Consider the following 20353-nt stretch of genomic DNA (forward strand, 5'->3'; position numbering starts at 1 on the left):
ATGTTGTTTTGTTTCGTGTTGTCCCGAAGTTCCCTTAGGATCTCCTCATGCTTTCTAATTTTTTTTTTTCTAGAAGCTGTTCTATTTGGGTATTTTTTTCCATCTTGTCTTCTAGCTCACTGATGCTGTCCTCTGCTTCTTCTAGTCTACTCTTGATGCTTTCTATTGAGTTTTTTACAGCAGTGATATCATTTCTCATTTCTTCTTAGTTCTTCTTCATTTCCTCTTGGTTCTTACTCATATTGTCGAATTTGTCTTCCATTCTTTTCAGCCACCTTATGACCATTTCTCTGAATTCTTTCTCTGATAGGTTGCTTGCCTCAAATTCATTTACTTTCTTTTCTGGTGATGACTGCTTTTCTTTCCTATGGGGGCTGTTTTTTTGTCTCCCCATGGTCTCTCTTCTCCGGATGTCTGGTTATATAGTTCTCTCTCTCCTGCGTTGATTTAAAGGTACAAAATACAACACAACCAGGTACAACACACAAGGCACTGAACAGAATTGTATTCACGATATTAATATCCTCCAATAAAGGTGTCCCCCAGAGAAAGACAAATTAGGGGATAGGAAAGGAATAGGAGGAGTAAAAAGAAAGAACAAAAAAAGGAGTGTGAAAATGAACTGGGGAAATGAGAAGAAAAAAAGAAAAGAAAAAAAAAGCAAGAGAGACAAGAAGGATACTAAGAGAGAAAAGGGGAACAAACAAACAAAAAAAGAATAAGCAAAACAATCTCATAAAAAAGCATACAAATTCAATTTAATCAACATTTAAGCAAACAACAACAAAAGGTCAAAAAGAAAAACAATTTTATTTATTTATTTATTTATTTATTTATTTATTTATTTATTTATTTAGTTAAGGTAGCGTAGAGAGAGGTGTGTATGGACTTGGAGCAGGAGGTTGGAAATTAGATATATAAGTAGGGTGAAATTTTAGCAGAGGGTAAAGTGAAAAAGTAGGGAAAATCTAAAGCCAGAAAGGGTTAATATAAATAGGAGACCAAAAGGGAAAAGGTTAGGAAGAGAGTGATGGCATAAAGTTAGCGTTGAGATAGAGTAAAACGATGTTAAAGGAAAGATGCAAATAGAATGTAGGACACTAATCCCAAAATAAAACAGAGAAAATTAAATGACAGTTAAAAAAAAAGTAAAATAATAGTAATATAATGCTGATTGAAAATAAAAATGTAATAATTAAAAAGGTGAAAATCGAGTGAAGAAAAAAAAAGTAAAATAATAGTAATATAATTCTGATTGAAAATAAAAATGTAATAATTAAAAAGATGAAAATCGAGTGAGGAAAAAAATTTAGTTTCTTAAGTAAAAGATGCAAAAAATGAAAATAAAACATTAAAATATAAAAAATTAAGACAAAAAAATTAAAATTAAATTAAAATAAAAAATAAGAAGAATAAAATGTGCAATAGTGGAGGTCATTCACTTCCTCTAGTGGTCTGTTTGGTACGCCTGTTTCCCGGTCCGGGCTGTATTGGAGTTCCCTTCGTTCCACTGTTCCTCAGTGTTGTAAGCCAGTCCTGATTTTTGAGCAGGCGGTGTCTTAATTTCTCGTAATTATTTTTGATTAAACCAGAGACAATTTGTGTTTCAGCCCCTGGATGGCAGTGTTTCTGGATTGACTTCCGGGCCTCTCTTGCTTTTTTTTTCCCTATGGCACTCACTACTGGTTTGTGGAAGTGTGCGCCTCAGAGCTGCCTCTCAGATGGTCACTCCCAGCTCCTCTCCCCAGGTTCCGGAGAAACAACTTCCCCCTGCAGTCTCTCAGGGTATTCCCCAACTGGGTTTTCCTATGTATTGGGCTTAGTATTCAGAATCGGAACAAGCCCAAGTGTGCAGACAGTGGATCTCCGCACAAGACTAAGCAGCCTGCACTCCTTTGAAAAATTCTTAGTCTGACCCTCCTTGTCAGACCAAAATGGGTTGCTTTTTAGAGAACCCTTCTGTTAGCAGCTCAGAGGACCCCCTTCCACATTCATGGATCTCGGCAGCTCCAACAGCCACGGATTTTTTTAGGCACAGACTTCCCGGGTCCTGCAGTTCCCGCCGTTCGCGCATTTCCTTCTCCCGCCCCCGGGAGGAGAAACCTCACCTTATCCCCGCGAAATCTGACCTTTTCTTGGTGCAGTGAAGAGTTCCTTTTTATCGGTGCTCACAGCAGTTCAGTGTTCTCTGTTGTCGGGGAAAATCAGGCCTCCAATAAAACCCTCCTTTCCTTGCAAGATGGCGAGTTTTCCTCCTCTCCACACACTGTTCTAAGTGCTTTATTAATATTAACACATTCCAAACTACAAAACAACCCTATGAGATAGATACTATTATTGACACCATTTCATGGATGAGGAAACTGAAGTATTAATCATTTAGGTAACTTGCCCAAGGTATCTCAACTAGTAGATAAGAGATGGAATTATGAACAAGAGACTTCTGACTCTCTTCTCAACCATTATGCTATGGTGGGATATGTTTCAAGTTTTTTTTAAAGCAGGGATATTTCAAATTTTCCTCTTTTTTGTTCTTATAAGTAAATATCTAGTTGTTTAAATTTCCATTTTTCATGATACGTTATTTACTTATTTTTAAATAGTTTCCCTTTTAAACATCTGAAAAAATACTGCTTAAATATCTGAAGAGATACTGCTTTCATTTACTCTGTTTTTGCACCTTGAAGCACTGTACATTTATTTTGATTATATAAAACATTTTTTCCTAATAATATAACTGATGTTGTTAATATCTGAGTAAGTTTTACTCCCTAATCTCTAAGGATGCTGTTAATCAGCTATTTTCTGCCCCTAGGTAAACTCTTTACTTTTTCCCATCTAGGTCCTTTGCACTGTCCCACACTGAATTTATATAAATGTTCACTTTAGGTAAGGTCAAATCTAAAACATCAAATAACTAGCATAATTTGTTTACTTATATTTTTCATTGTTTTGAAATTTTTATCAACCTACTTATGGTGTCTAACACCATAAGTTCTATGCCATTTACTGTGATCATGGGTTTATTGAGTGTTTACTTAACACCAGGGGTTTTCACATTTGTCATATGATTTAATCCTGCTAGGAAACTGAAATGCTGAGGTTAAATATTTTTACCAAAGTTTAAATTCAGGTCTTTGTGATTTTACAGCTCATTCTATACACCACAGAAAAACTAACCTTTATTTTTCTGGGCCTTAGTTTCCTCATATATGCAATGAAAACAAATGGAATGAGAGTCTAATAAATGCCAGGCACCAGAATAAGTCCTGCCTCAAACTGTTCACAGAAATAGGTGCACAGCTATGATATGATGGGATTATGGTAGATAGTTCTATTTGAACAATGATTTGAGAACCTGTCGATTCCTTTTGTTGGTGGAGTTGAGAAATTGGTCTTAGAAGAACAAAGGGGATTTCTCCCTTTTTAAGGAAGTACATTCCATTATTTTACATATATATGTAAAATTTAAGCATGTGGCATCAAAAATATAGTTTGATAGACTCTTGAAATCCATGAGAATAGAAACCACTTCCAATACCTTGTACATAGTACTTAATACATATTTGGAAAATAAATTAAGGAAAACAACAGTTTTTGTAAATAAACAAACTTTTTCCTATACACAATTGACAATTCAAAGACTTTTTAAGGAGTAACTACTGTGTTATGTGCACGGCCACCTTTATTATTTATACTAGAGGCCTGGAGCATGAAATTATGCACATTGAAAGGAAATTAATTAGAAGAAATATTTTAAGATTGCTATTCACCCTTTCTCTGTAATAGAAATGTCAACCAAATTTACGATCAACAATGACAGATGGAAACACATGCTTGTGATTGGCGCCAGCGAGAGCTTTATATAATAGACTAAAGGCCCAGCGCGTGAAATTGCATGGGACCCCAGACCTGCTGCACCACGAGACCTATTAATGCACCTCCTGGTGACCGGTCATTACGCGTTACAGCCACAGGCCTTTTATAATATAGATAAACTTGCTCAATGAGACCTGCTTTCTGATTTAGCTAAACTTTTTCCAGTCCAGTGAAGCACCACAACTTCTCTTTCAGGTCATTGTCAGCAGCACAGCAGCAAATATCAACACAAAGCAGATTATTATTGTAGATCACACAGGGAGAACAAAAGGTAAAATATTTAACTGTAGCAGTGTTTCACTATATCCTGCACAGTGAGAAAACCTGAAGTCATTTTCAAGGTCCATCATGTCTTACTTCTTTTCAGTTGGGTCAAGTTTCTAAACTTCCTAAATCTCCATTTTCTGGCTAATGAAAATAAAATAAGATTCCACCGAGTCTCCTATCTACCTACTCCAGGACTTCTGTGAGAATAAAATGAGATGAGGCACATCAAAATGTTTCATAGACATTTGGTTAAAGTGTAAAATTTCCACCTGGCTGTAAAGCAAGCTGTGTTCCTGGGCTGAAGAAACTCCAAGGAGGCTAGTTGCTAGGGAGAGGAGGCCAGGCGTTGCTACGTGATGTCATTACCAGGCACCCACAGCAACCATTTCTGGGCTGGGCTGGCCTGGGCTGAGGGCTGCATTTTGCACCATGGGGTCTTGGCAACGTCAGCTGCGTTTTGGTGGGGTGTTGCTCTGGGGTGGTGGCAGGGCCTGTGTCCCACTTAGGGGAAGCCAAGTGTTGCTTTGTGGGAATCAGGCCCACAGTGCCATTTCTCTGTAAATGACCAGTGCATGTCATGGCAGCTCCTGAATTGAGCATTTTCCCTCTGGTGGTCAGTGCACATCATAGCAGACAGTTGGACAGTTGGACACTTAGCATATTAGCCTTTTATATATAGATAGATAATATTCAACTCAGCTAGTATTTATTGAGAACCTAGTTGTGTAGGTACTGTGCTGGGGTTATACCTATGGTTTTAGTGATATTTAAATCAAATTAGCGTTGTTCTTAAATTCCACTGAGTCTAGGGCAGTTTTAATAGAATGGGTGTAGATGGAAGCCATATTGTAGTGCTTACAGGAGTGATTGGGAGTGAGGAAAAGGAGGTATCAGGTGGAAAATATTTCAGATTGAAGACTTAAGGAAGCCTTCCCTGAGAAAGAGAAAGAGCTGACTTATAAAAAAGTCAAGGGGTTGTTTTGGGGGAAATATAGAATTGCAACTTAAGACATACTGGGCAAACACCTGAAGAACATGGCTAAGAAATGGATGAGTTTTTCTTGATACGGCTTGACCTCTAACTGAGTAACCTTGTGGCCCTAAACATAATTTAAAAAAAAATGAAGTGTATATAACATACGAATTCCTAAATTCATGTCATATATTCACCAAGATTACCTTTTAAAAATTTCTTTGAAATCCATACTAATAAAAGGGTAATATGCTAATTATACTAGGTGACCAGACATCTTCTGGACATCCAACTTCCTTCCAGACAAAGCCACGGTGGTGGGGGCTGAGGCAGAGGTGGTTAGGGGCAATCAGGTAGGCAGGGGAGGGCAGTTGGGGGCCAGCAGGCCAGCAGGGAAGGGAAGTTGGGGGCCAGCAGGCCAGCAGGGCAGGACAATTGGGGGCCATCAGGGGAGCAGTTAGATAGCGATTAGGCCAGGAGGCAGGCAAGCAGTTAGGAGCCAGCAGTCCCGGATTGCGAGAGGGATGTCTAACTGTTGCTGCCCTGTGAATGGGGCCTAAACTAGCAGTCGGACCTCCCCCAAGGGGTCCTCGATTGGAGAGGGTGCAGGCTGGGTTGAGGGGGATTCCCCCTGCCATCCCGTGCACAAATTTTGTGCACTGGGCCTCTAGTTTTAAAAATAAAATGTAAACATGAGGGCCTGTAGCTTATTAATGTTTATACATCTTGACATCTAGTTATGTGGTCTTGAGGTAGTCTTCAATAAATGTTTGTTCAAGGAATATATTTATGACAAATAAATTATAAAGAACTACTATCAATATGCAGTCAGTAATTGAATATGAGCCATTTACCTTGAATGGTTTAGAGTCCATTTATTTGCCTGATAGTAATGAACTAAATTTGATCTTTCATGATTACTTGCAACTTAGAATTCTCAAAATCCTTACCCTTCAAAGCACCGTATTTGACTTTTACAAATTTGATAACCCAATTGTGTTGTTCCAATGATTACTAATATGAAAGCTGTTTTGTTGCTTGCGGCTTGAATGTTTGTTGTTAAACCACTGTTTAGTAGTACATGTGATTAATAATATCATTCATATTCAAACGCTGGGAATTTAAGCTCAGTTTTATGTCTTTGTGAGTTGAAGAAGTTTCTATTATGCTGAGAGCCTTTATGATCTTTTGTGGGGTTATACTGTTATTTACAATAGAATCAAGGCATTTTGGTCTCCTTCAAATTATATGGCAGTCAAGTTTAATCAAAGTCATTCAATACTTGGTGATATAGGTAATGGAATGTTACCTATATCCTCTTTATACCTATAAGGAGGATATAGGTAACATTTCCTCCTCATCCCTATAAGGTATACTTACATGATTTTAATTTGATGAACACAGCATGGTTACTACAGTATAGCCTTTCATCAGCTTTAATGGAGAGTCCATTCACCTCTGTATAAATGTAAGTGCTCTCTTTAAGACAATATTGAAGACATTAATTCTTCTCCTCTTTCTTTTTTGCTTGGCCATTTAAGCTGAGTTGTTTTTTAAATGATTCTTGATCTATAGGTATCTTCTTACTTTCCATATATGTTGGAGCTTACCTTAGTGTACAGACTTTCTTGCTAATTAGACTTCAGCAATTTCCTTGAGTTTTACTTTCAAATTCCTGCTTTCTTTTCAGGCTCTTACTCAGATCTTATACTGAAACCTTCACATTGAAAAATTTTTATTTTATTTTCCCTTCCCTTTATGATTTGCATACTCCAGATTTTGATATAGCAAGTTTACAAATTAGCAACAGAGATGAGTTTTGAAAGTGCTGGCTAGCTTTACAGTATATATATATAATTTATAAATCTTGGTTCAAAGTTTTCACTTGGATTTGGATAACCATTTACTTTCATAAATATTTTTTTTATTATTGGGGGAGGGGGTTTGTATTCCCAAAGGCTTTTATGCTTTCCCTCTGCCAGCTGGATGCCAGATTTCTGGACCACATGTTCGCTTGAATAGCAGATTTTAAACCCAATGTGTCAAGCATTTTCTAACTTATTTGCCAGACGTGCATGAGATGATATATTAAAAAAATAATAAGCAGTTCAGAACCCTCTGGCTTCCATGGATAAGCAATAATGAACTTCCACATTTTAATTACAAGAAGTTGGAAAGAAAATTGAGAAACTAAGATTTTTTAAAAAAAATTCATTTTAGAGAGAGGAAAGGAGAGGAATAGAGAGATAGAAACTCGATGTGAGAGAGAAACACTGGTCAGCTGCCTCTTGCATGCCTCATACTGGGGATCGCATGTATGTGCTCTGACTGGGAATCAAAAAAGTAACCTCTTGGTTCATGGGTCGATGCTCAACCACTGAGCCACACTGACCAGATGAGAAACTGGAAATTTTAAAATTAGTGTTCATGACTCTATTATTATGACATCTGAGAACTTTAAATATTGAAAAACTCAGTATTTGGTGACAAGTCTAGAGTTGAGATTTGCAGCAGATTTTTTAAAACATGAGACTTCAACAGTGCTCTTTATTATTATATACTTCATATGGTATTGGAATGATTGAGTGAGATAATCAATATAAAAACACAACACAGTGTCTGGCACAAAATAAGAGCACCATAAATGTTAACTATTATTAACATCTGGGAATACCAATTGTTTAATAACCAAGATACCACTTTAGAGCACATCATAAATTGTGCTCAGTAAAGCTAATTTATCCTCATTGTGTTTTAGTGGTTATTCTGTTATCCCTAAACTCGCTTTTGGAATTCTTACTCAATAAAATCCCCGTATCCCAATTGATTATAAATTTATATAGAGAACTTTTTGGTTTAAGTGTACTGGGTATACGATATTATATTATTTATATCCGTTTCAGGTGTACAATATGGTGGTTTAACATTTTATCCCTTACAATGTGATCATGCCAATAATTCTAGTAATCATCTGTCACCATGCAAACTAACCACAATATTATTGACTGTATTCCCCTTCACCTTTTTTACTCATCCCCCTATGCCCTCCACTTTGCACTTTGGTAAACATACCTTTGGTCTTTGTTTCTATGGGTCTGTTTTTGTTTGTTTGTTTAGATTTCATATATAAGTGAAGTTATATGGTATTTATATTTCTCCATCTGACTTAGTGTAATACTCTTTAAGTCTATTCATGTTGTCACAAATGGCAAGATTTCATTCTTTTTTTAATTTCTGTGTAATATTACATTATATATGAAGTATATAATATATAATGGAATATATATATATATATATATATATATATATATATATATATATATCACATCTTTTCTTCTTTATCTATTCATCCATCAATGGACATCTAGGTTGCTTCCATATCTTAGGTATCCTATATAATAAAAGGGTAATATGCAAATCGACCAATAGGTGGAACAATCTGTGGCTATGATGCACACTGACCACCAGGGGGCAGACACTAAATGGAGGAGCTGCCCCCTGGTGGTCAGTGTACTCCCACAGAGGGAGTGCTGTTCAGCCACAAGCCAGGCTGATGGCTGGCAAGTGCAGAGGTGGTGGCGGGAGCCTCTCCCGCCTCCACAGCAGCACTGAGGATGTCTAACTGAGGCGTATGCCTAAACCGTCAGTTGGGCATCCCCCGAGGGCTCCCGGACTGCTAAAGGGTGCAGGTCGGGCTGAGGGGACAACCCCCCCAGTGCACAAATGTTGTGCACTGGGCTTCTAGTTGTAAATAATGCTTCAATGAACATAAGGTGCATATATCTTTCAAATTTGTGTTTTTGTTTTCTTTGGATAAATACCTGGAAATGGAATTGCTGGGTTCTGTAGTAGATCTATTTTTAGTTTTTTAAGGAAGCTCCATACTGTTTTCCATAGTGACTGCACCAATTTGCATTCCCACCCAAAGTGCACAAGAATCCCCTTTTCTTCACATCCTCAACAACACATGTTATTTGTTGGCTTTTGATAATAGCCATTCGGACAAGTGTGAAGTGGTATCTCATTGTGGTTTTGATTTGCATTTCCCTAATGACTAGTGATATTGATCATCTTTTCATATGTGTGTTGGCCATCTGTATATCTTCTCTGGAGAAATGTTTATATATGTACTCTGCCCATTTTTAATGGGATTTTTTATTTTTTGTTATTGAGTTGTATCAGTCCCTTGTATTTTTTTTATATCAACCCCTTATCAGATATACCTTTTGTGAATATATTCTCCTATTTTGTAGGTGATCTTTTTATTTTGTTGATGGTTTTCTTCACTGTACAGAAACTTTTTAGTTTGATGAAGACCATTTGTTTAATTTTGCTTTCTTTGTCTTCCTCAAGAGAATATATCCAAATAGATATTACTACATTGATGTCAAATAGTTTAACTATGTTTTGTTCTAGGAATTTTATGGTCTCAGGCATTTTGTTTATAGAATATTTTGTATGCATATTTATTCCGACCATAGGATAGTAGATGAAATGGTCTCGCATAAGTATAAACAGGGAATAAGAGGTCAAAACCTTTGTTAAGATTTGGTCAATGGGAGAAATATGCTCAATTATATGCTTTGGTTAGCAATACGCTTTGGCCTGGAGGGTCAGATTGTTATAAACCAGTAAGCTGAGTCTGATTCTAAAAGGTTTTCAGAAATTAGAGTAGATCGAGTAGAGTGTGGTAGAAAAGCATAGTCCAAAGTTTGGATAACCTACATTAGAGAAGCAATTGGCACAAAACCATGCATGCCAAAAAGATGGTGTTTTCTGAAACTGAAAGAGGGTGTCAAGGCAGTTTCAATGAAATTAATGGAAGACACAGGCCAACTGGGATCAATAAATCTTTATAATTTCAGAGGAAAGGTACTGCCTTTTCCCAAGGATTCAAAGCTACCCAGAGTGCCCTTTTGATTTTCTGTGTTATGAAATGTCACCATAGCCAGGAATTAAGCTCCAACATATATGAGTTGACAATGAAAAAAAAAAAAGGAATGAATCAGGACAATTGGGTTAAACTTTTGGGACTCTGCCTACCCATTCTGAACACAGATTGCTAAGATATTAGATATGATGAAATTTAATCATGAGCTGTTCATATATACACTAACAATGTCAGGCATTTTAGCCAAGTAGATTAACCTTTCTGGGCCTCCGTTCAAGGTCAAAACAATCAAAAGGATACTTTGTTCACCACTGGCTTTGATAACACTGTTGTGAGCTCATTTAGAGTTATTTCGACTTTTTTTTTCTATTTGATGTGGACTGTATTTTCCACACTCACCTTTTTAAAATCTGAAATCTGGATTTAAATTGCACACCATACAAAAGTTGGCATATAAGTTATTTCCCTATTTTTTTAAATTTATTTTTATAGTTACAAGTATTTCAGATGTCCCCTTTGTGTGCTTTTTATCCCATTGACCCCCTCCACTCCATACCCACCCCTCCCAGGATTTCATCACTGTATTGTCTATATCCATGAGTTATGCATATATGCATATAAGTTCCTTGGTTAATCACTCCCCTCCCACACCTCACCCCGCCTTCCCTCTGAAATTCGTCAGTCTTTTCCATGCTTCTATGTTACTGAACCTATTTTATTCATCAGTTTATTTTGTTCATTAAATTCCACATATGAGTGAGATCATGTGATACTTATCTTTCTCTAAATTACTGGCTTATTTCACTTAGCATAATACTCTCCAGGTCCATCCATGCTGTTGCAAATGGTGAAAGTTCTTTCTTTTCTATACCTGTGTAGTATTCTATTGTATAAATGTATCGCAGCTTTTTATCCACTCATTACTGATGGGAACTTAGGCTGTTTCCAAATCTTAGCTATGATAAATTGTGCTGCTATGAACATAGGGGTGCATATATCCTTTTTGATGGGTGTTTTTAGTTTCTTGGGATACATTCCTAGAAGTGGGATCACTGAGTCAAATGGGAGTTCCATTTTTAGTTTTTTGAGGAAATTCCATACTTTTCTCCACAGTGGCTTCACCAGTCTGCATTCCCACCAGCAGTGAAGGAGGGTTTCTTTTTCTCTGCATCCTCGCCAGTACTTGTCATTTGTTGATGATAGCCATTCTGTCAGGTGTGAGATGGTACCTCGTTTTGATTTGCATCTCTCAGATGATTAGTGACTGGATTGTTTGTCTTCCTTTTGTTAAGTTGTATGAGTTCCTTATATATTTTGGAAATTAACCCCTTATGGGATGTATCATTGGCAAATATGTTCTTCCATGCACTGGGCTCTCTTTTCATTTTGTTGATGGTTTCTTTTGTTGTGAAGAAGCATTTTTCATCTTGTTGATGGTTTCTTTTGTTATGAATATGACATGATATTATACATAGAAAACCCTAAGGACTCGGCAAAAAACTACTAGATTTCATAAATGAATTTGGCAATGAAGCAATATACAAAATAAACACCCAGAAATCAATGGCATTTTTATACACCAATAATGAATTCTCAGAAAGAGAAACTAAAAAAAACCACACCACAATCCCATTTATCATTGCAACAAAAAAAAAAATTAAGAGACTTAGGAATAAACATAACCAAGGAAGTACAAGACCTGTACTTGGAAAACTGCAGGAAGATGAAAAAAAGATAGAAGGAGATATAACAAATGGAAGAATATACCATGAAAATGGATTGGCAGAATCAACATCATTAAAATATCCATACCATCCAAAGCAATTTATAGATTCAATGCAATCCCTATTAAAATACCAATGGCATATTTCACAGACCTAGAACAAATACTCCAAAAATTCATATGGAACCAAAAGACACCGAATAGCTGCAGTAATCTTGAGAAAGAAGAACAAAGTTGGAGAGGTCACAATATCATATCAAGATATACTACAAAGCCACTGTAATCAAAACAGTGTGGTACTGGGACAAAAACAGGCATATAGATTAATGGAACAGAACAGAGAACCCAGAAATCAACCCAAGTCATTATGCTCAATTAATATTTAACAAAGGAGGCAAGAACATACAATGGAGTCAAGACAGTCTCTTCAATAAATGGTGTTGGTAAAATTGGACAGGTACATGCAAAAAATTGAAACTAGACCACTAACTTACACCATACACAAGAATAAACTCAAAAAGGATAAAAGACTTAAGTGTAAGTTGTGAAACCATAAAAATCTTAGAAGAAACAATAGGCAACAGAATTTCAGATATCTCTCGTAACAATATGTTTGCAGATACATCTCCCAGGGCAAAGGAAACTAAGAAGAAAATAAACAAATGGGACTACATAAAAATATTTCCCTATTTTTAAAGTCAAATCAGAGTTGAAATTGATTGATTTCATAGAGTTGTTTTTATTGAAGATGACTATTACTTTTCAGGGTTAAGGTTTTGCTTCCTATTCTCATGGTATAATTGAACCAATCTTCTTTCTAGGTCTCTACCACTTTGAGGGTTTTGCAATCTTTTCTGTGATAGTTGCTGAGATTGACCTTAAGAGATAGAGTAGAACTATTATATTTGGGCCATGAAGATGAATTTATAATTACTTTACTTGTCCAAAATTTGATGAAATTATGTTTAAAAGCCAGCTTATTTTACATTTTCTCTAAATTTCTCTATAAAGGCCTATCATTTCCAATCCAGCATAAACCACTCTAAAAAATCAAGAGAAAAAAATGGAATTTTAGAGTTCTTTAAGGAAGGATACTCTGAGGCCTTTATGAATATTGGGAGATGTAGAATTTAAGATTCTATACTGTCTGTGTTCCCAATAATTTATTTTCAACTTTTTAATAAAGCAGCCAGCTTTTCAATTAACTATAGGTTATTGGCATATATCTATAATAATAAAAGCATAATATGCTAATTAACCAGACAGCCGAACGACCTTCCAGATATCCTTCTAGACTACCTTCTGGACAAAACTGAGGCTGCAAGGGCCAAGCTCCTTGCATGAATTTTGTGCATGGGGCCTCTAGTGTGTATATGTATGTCAGTCATGAGTATGATATAAATGTGAAATAACGCCTTCCAGCAGCAGTAACTTCCGACACAAAAGGTAGAACTCTTGTGTACACTTATCCAGAAAAATTACTTTCTCAAAAAAAAAATCCCTTTGAGTCCACTAGAAGTATTGGCATTGATGTATTAAACTACTTGGTCTTTGAAATTAGTGCATATTTGATCCTTTCTCAACATTTTCAGCCACAAAGATTTTCTCTACCTGTTCACTAGTTTTAAAGCACTCCTAATAGAAGTAGGGACTTTGAATTGAGACTGAGAATCTGAATTTATTTTCTACAATACCAGTGTTGAATTCATGTAAGGAAGCCCTCATTGAATGCCTACTTGATACAGTGATGAATCCCTGTATACCAGCGATATTCAACAGGTGTGCCACAGAATTTTTAAAACATGCAATAACTGACTATTTAATCAGGGGCACTGATCTCTTTTCTTTAAGATTATCAAATAACAAAATGATAACAGCCAACACAACAATGGCAGTCTTGTATGAATGAATGAAAATTATACCTATTTTTACCTATTTTTGTCAGATCGGCAAAAATATTTATTTTGCTGTGCCACAGAATTTTAGTAGTTTATGTATGAAAAAGGTTGAAAATTACTGCTTTACTCCATTAAATCCATTAGATGCTACTTTTGTTTATCTCTTTGGCAAATAATCATCCCTATATGATTGACAATTTTGACTACAGACTTACTTGAGCTGTTTATTAGTCTTCTGAGAATAAACACTTAGTGATAGTTTCTTATTATTGTTTTGCTGTGTGTGTGTGTGTGTGTGTGTGTGTGTGTGTGTGTGTGTGTTTGTGTTGGTGAACAGTGAATGCTCAACTAAATCTTATCAGTGAAAAAAAATCAGCCCAGGAAATTCAATTGAGTTAAATTAAATATGTAATTTGGGAGGACCACTAATATTTCCAAACCACTGGAGTGCTAAAGTCCTGTAACAGGAACTTACAGGATGCCATTTTAGTTTAAAAGTTACTATCTTAATTTAACTCACGGCATAAGCTTGTTCTATAACAAAATCTAACAAAGAAAATCCTTGTTGAAATTTCAACTACATTTTCAAAAGGAATTTTCATTATATACATTAAGATTGAAAAGTGTTTGAGTCAATTCAGAATAAAAGAATAAAGTTACATGCCCTTAATGATTGGGGTCTTTGATAAGTAGTTAGTACCAATACTTCCTAATAACTAATAAATTTGAACCAGTCACTTAAGTTCCTTGGCCTCACTTCCACAAGTGTACAATTGCCTGCTCAATTAGAGGATGCCAATTAAGTTATTCTATAATCCTGTGTACATTAATAAAGATGATATAAAATGCTTTTTAAAGTGCAAACGGGATGCTGCATTTTTCAGTTTGTTTCTCTACCTACTTTTCATTCTGGCCTGACATGAATCACTGCCTGTCCTGGTCTAACAGAGTCTGTGAACTGGAGAGAAACACTCTGACCTTCATCCAGTTCCTTTCATCTTTTGTTCTTCCACAATATGTTGGATACATAAACTTTGTTCTGATTGTGTGTTGTAGGCTATTTAAATAAAAACAATTTTCCAAGGGCAGATCATTGTTACCATGCTACATTTGTGACCACTAAGTTTCTACTCTGCTTAAAATCTTTGAGAGAGGCTCCCTTTCATAACACAGATACACTCTTTGAGTCACTTTCAAGGTCTTTCAGAAACTACTCACACATTATTTCTCTTCCCCACTATGAACCTGCCATCCCAGTCAGCCCTCATCTGCTCACCATCCTACAAATTCCAGAAGCCTAATCTTTTCTTTCACCCTCATCGTCATTGTTCTTTCCCAGAATGCTCTCTGCTTCTCCTTGGTCCTCATTCTTTAAGGCCCAGCTCCACTTTCTCCTGTTTGAAAACTTTCTTGACCACTCCAGGCCTGAGTGACATTCTCATCTCAGAACTCTTGATTTTGTTGTTAATATTCCTGAATTTTTCTCTTTTTTTGTCTAAATTGTTTACTTTTATTTTATACTAGAAGCCCGGTGCACGAAATTCGTGCATGGCGGGGGGTTGTCCCTCAGCCCATCCTATACCCTCTCCAATATAGGACTCCTGGAGGGATGTCCGACTGCCCATTTAGGCCCGATCCTGGTGGGATTGGGCCTAAACAGGCAGTCGGACATCCCTCTCACAATCCAGGACTGCTGGCTCCCAACTGCTTGCCTGCCTGCCTTCCTGATTGCCCCTAACCGCTTCTGCCTGCCAGCCTGATCACCCCCTAACAACTCCCATGCCAGCCTGGTTGATGCTTAACTGCTCCCCTGCCAGCCTGTTTGCCCCCAACTTCCCTCCTCTGCCAGCCTGGTCACCCCTAACTGCCCTCTCCTGCAGGGTTGATCATCTCCAACTGCCCTCCCTTGCAAGCCTGGTCCCTCTCAACTGCCCTCCCTTGCAGGCCTGGTCCCTCACAACTGCCCTCCCTTGCAGGCCGGGTGCCTCCCAACTGCCCTCTCCTGCTGGCCATCTTGTAGTGGCCATCTTGTGTCCACATGGGGGCAGGATCTTTGACCACATGGGGGCAGCTATATTGTGTGTTGCAGTGATGATCAATCTGTATAGTACTCTTTTATTAGATAGGATAGAGGCCTGGTGCACGGGTGGGGGCCAGCTGGTTTGCCCTGAAGGGTGTCCCGGATCAGGGTGGGGTTCCCTTGGGGTGTGTGGTGGCCTGAGTGAGGGGCCTGTGGTGGTTTGCAGGCCAGCCACGCCCCCTGGCAACCCAAGGGGAGGCCCTGGTATCTAGAATTTATTTTCCTTCTACAATTGAAACTTTGTAGCCTGGGGCAGCAGCCATTTCTGGGGTGGCAGCCATTTCTGTGGCAGTTAATTCACCTTCTACAATTGAAACTTTGTAGCCTTAAGCGGGTGAGCCCGACCAGGGTGTGCGGAAAGCTTTGCTTCCCCTGTTGCTGCCGGCAACCCTGGCCTGCTCTCTCAAGCTCCATTCTGTGCCATTTGTTTGAATTTGTTTACCTTCTATAATTGAAACTTTGTAGCTTGAGTGGAGGCTTAGGCCTGCAACGACTATGGAAAGCTTGGCTTGCTCTGTTACCTGGGAAACCTTGCTCTCTGTGGCTGTAGCCATCTTGGATTGGGGTTAATTTGCATACTTGTCCTGATTGGCTGGTGGGCGTGGCTTGGCTGGTGGGTGTGGCTTATGTAGCGGAGTGATGGTTAATTTGCATATTACCATTTTATTAGAGAGGATTATGTTGTTCTTGCCTCCTCAATTCAGTAGAGGCTTCTTGAGTGCAGAGACAGTGTCTTAGAGTTCTTCTGATTCTCCAGAAGCATGTGACACATGTCTGTGCATATAGTTGGTGTACAATAATGTTTGTTGTTTGATATTTTATCATGTGAATTTTTCAAAGGCCTAATTTGCAAGATTTTAGGGAATGATAATAAATATTTGTTAAATGGATAAAATGAATAATGGATATGTTTTTGTTTATTTTCACCCTACCTCATTCACATCCATGGCCAACTAATTGATTGTATGATTCTTAGGACAGGGATTTTATTTTGTTCACTTTTGTATCTCCAGCACCTAGATAAATACCTAGGCCATACTAAATGCCCAATAAATATCTGTGGAATTAATACAGCAAAATTACCCAGTATACATTAAATGCAATCAGTCTTGTGATTCATTTTGTATTTTACTCATATAAAATATTTGAACATTAAAAGACATGAATTGCTAAATATGTTAAGTTTCCATTTTCTTCAAGTTTAAATAGTTTTGGGTGAATGAAAATCTTTTAATGGCACTAGGACATCTGCCCCATCCACATAAACAAGCAAGTAACTGGTATTGTTTAATAACAACTGTGTTTAAAATCCAGATTTTAAGTTGTTCTTATATTAAATTTAAGTTAGTTTAAAGTATTTAAATGGAATTTGGTAACAAGTTCTCATAATTTTGTATACTATTTAAAAAAGATAAACCTAAAAACAAGGTTTGTCTTTTTTAAATAGTATACAAAATAGTATACACAATTTTAAATAGTATACAAATTATGAGAACTTGTTACCAAATGCCATTTAAATACTTTAAACTAACTTAAATTTAATATAAGAACAACTTAAAATCTGGATTTTAAACACAGTTGTTATTAAGCAATACCGGTTACTTGCTTGCTTATGTGGATGGGGCAGATGTCCTAGTGCCATTAAAAGATTTTCATTCACCCAAAACTATTTAAACTTGAAGAAAATGGAAACTTAACATATTTAGCAATTCATGTCTTTTAATGTTCAAATATTTTAGATGAGTAAAATACAAAATGAATCACAAGACTGATTGCATTTAAAGTATACTGGGTGATTTTGCTGTATTAATTCCACAGATATTTATTGGGCATTTAGTATGGCCTAGGTATTTATCTAGGTGCTGGAGATACAAAAGTGAGCAAAATAAAATCCCTGTCCTGAGAATCCAGAGACGGAAGACGCTGATGTGGCCTTCCCATACTAGCAGTTAGCAGCTGTGCATCACTGCAGGTTGCCCAGGACCAAACCAGAGAGTCGGACCTGCATTACCACCATTTGTCCACCATCCAGAACTGTAATGTCAGTGCTGACATGTACACATAAGGAACTGTTGGACATTGAAATTGGGTCTTAAAAGAACTGTTGGCCCAGAAAGAAACTCACTACAGACTGATTCATTTGCCTGTCACCATAACCATTATTGCTTGTCTCATTTTTGGTTCTTATAAGTGCATTTCTAGTAGCACATGATCTCACTCATCTAGGGGAAATAATGAACAACATAGACTGATGAACAAGAACAGAACCAGAAACAAGGAGGCATGGATCAGACTGTCGGGCCTCAAAGGGAGGGTAGGGAAGGATGGGGGTAAAGGGGAAAGATCAACCAAAGGACTTGTGTGCAAGCATATGAGCCTAACCAGCAGTTAAGGACAACAGGGGGGTGGGGGCATGTGTGGGGAGGGGTGTGGGATGGGAATGGGGGGATGAGGACAAATATGTGATACCTTAATCAATAAAGAAATTTTAAAAATAAAAAATAAAAAAAAATAAAAAATAAAAAAAATAAAAAAGATAAACTTTGGCCAGCTGGTGTGATTCAGTACTTGAGTATTGACCTATGAACCAGGAGGTCACGATTCAATTCTCCATTGGGGCATATACTTGGGTTGCTGGTTCAATCTCCCATGGGAGGCATGCAGGAGGCAGCTGATCAATGATTCTATCTCATCATGGAAGTTTCTCTCTCTCCCCTCTTCTAAAAAAATCAATAAAATATATGTTACAAATAATAAAAAGAGATAAACCTTTAAAAAAAAGATGAACTTGTTTGACAAAAAACAATCACATACGTTGCTAAAGCTATGTTTGAAAGAGACACTGTAGCACCTATTTGTTTTTCTATTACCATATGTATGAACTGTGATTTTTAATTGGTTTATGAAATAACTTATCTGATTTTTGATATGTGATTTTTAGAAGATATCAGTTCTTTTTTTAATTCTTTATTATTTAAAGTATTACATATAGTATTACATATGTTTCCTTTTTCCCCCATTGACCTCTCCCCAGCCACTCCCACACCCCAGCACATGCCCTCACCCCCCTAGTGTCTGTGTCCATTGGTTATGCTTATATGAATGCATACACATCTTTTGGTTGATCTCTTACTCCAGCCCCCTCTCCTTCCTTCCCTCTGAAGTATGAAGGTCTGTTTGATGCTTCTATGTCTCTGGATCTATTTTTGTTCACAGTTTATGCTGTTCATTATATTCCACAAATGAGTGAGATCATGTGATATTTCTCTTTCTCTGACTGGCTTATTTCGCTTAGCATAATGCTCTCCAGTTCCATCCATATTGCTGCAAATGATAAGAATTCCTTCCTTTTTATAGCAGCGTAGTATTCCATTGTGTGGATGTACCACTGTTTTTTAGTCCACTTATCTACTGATGGGCACTTCGGCTGTTTCCAAATCATAGCTATTATAAATTGTGCTGCTATGAACATAGAGATGCATATGACCTTTCTGATTGGTGTTTCTGATTTATTAGGATATATTCCTCGAAGTAGGATTACTAGGTCAAATGGGAGTTCCATTTTTAATTTTTAGAGGAAACTCCATACTGTTTTCCACAGTGGCTGCACCAGTCTGCATTCCCACCAACAGTGCACAAGGGTTCCTTTTCTCCACATCCTTGCCAGCAGTTGTCATTTGTCGATTTACTGATGATAGCTATTCTAACAGGTACGAGATGGTATCTCATTGTTGTTTGGATTTACCTCCTCGGGTGATTAGTGAATTTGAGCATGTTTTCCTATGTTTTGTGGCCTTCTATATGTCCTCTTTCAAAAAGTGTCTATTTAAGTCGTTTGCCCATTTTTTGATTGGATTGTTTATTTTCCTTTTATTAAGATACTAGAGGCCCGGTGCACGAAATTCGTGCACGGAGGGGGGTTGTCCCTCAGCCCAGCCTGTACCCTCTCCAATATGGGACCCCTCGAGGGATGTCCGACTGCCCATTTAGGCCCAATCCTGGTGGGCAGTTGGATCCCTAAAGGGGCAGTCGGACATCCCTCTCACAATCCAGGACTGCTGGCTCCAAACTGCTTGCTTGCCTGCCTTCCTGATTGCCCCTAACCGCTTCTGCCTGCAAGCCTGATCACCCCCTAACCACTCTGCTGCCAGCCTGTTTGCCCCCAACTTCCCTCCTCTGCCGACCTGGTCACCACTAACTGCCCTCTCCTGCAGGGTTGATCACCTCCAACTGCCCTCCCTTGCAGGCCTGGTCCCTCTCAACTGCCCTCCCTTGTAGGCCGGGTGCCTCCCAACTGCCCTCTCCTGCTGGCCATCTTGTGGTGGCCATCTTGTGTCCACATGGGGGCAGGATCTTTGACCACATGGGGGCAGCTATATTGTGTATTGCAGTGATTATCAATCTGCATAGTACTCTTTTATTAGATAGAATAGAGGCCTGGTACAGGGGTGGGGGCCAGCTGGTTTGCCCTGAAGGGCATCCTGGATCAGGTGGGGGTTCCCTTGGGGTGTAGGGCAGCCTGAGCGAGGGGCCTGTGGTGGTTTGCAGGCCGGCCATGCCCCCTGGCAACCTAAGCGAAGGCCCTGGTATCTGGAATTTATTTTCGTTCTACAATTGAAACTTTGTAGCCTGGAGCGGAGCC

At 37.9% G+C, this 20353-nt stretch overlaps 1 protein-coding gene across 11 annotated transcripts in view; it reads left to right on the forward strand.

The window, feature by feature from the left end:
• Window positions 1-20353, forward strand: part of MBNL3 (muscleblind like splicing regulator 3) — a 148245-nt gene that overhangs the window by 32004 nt on the left and 95888 nt on the right. The window lies entirely within an intron of this gene.

The sequence above is a fragment of the Cnephaeus nilssonii genome, assembly GCF_951640355.1.
Source record: "Cnephaeus nilssonii genome assembly, chromosome: X".
Lineage (NCBI taxonomy): Eukaryota > Metazoa > Chordata > Mammalia > Chiroptera > Vespertilionidae > Cnephaeus > Cnephaeus nilssonii.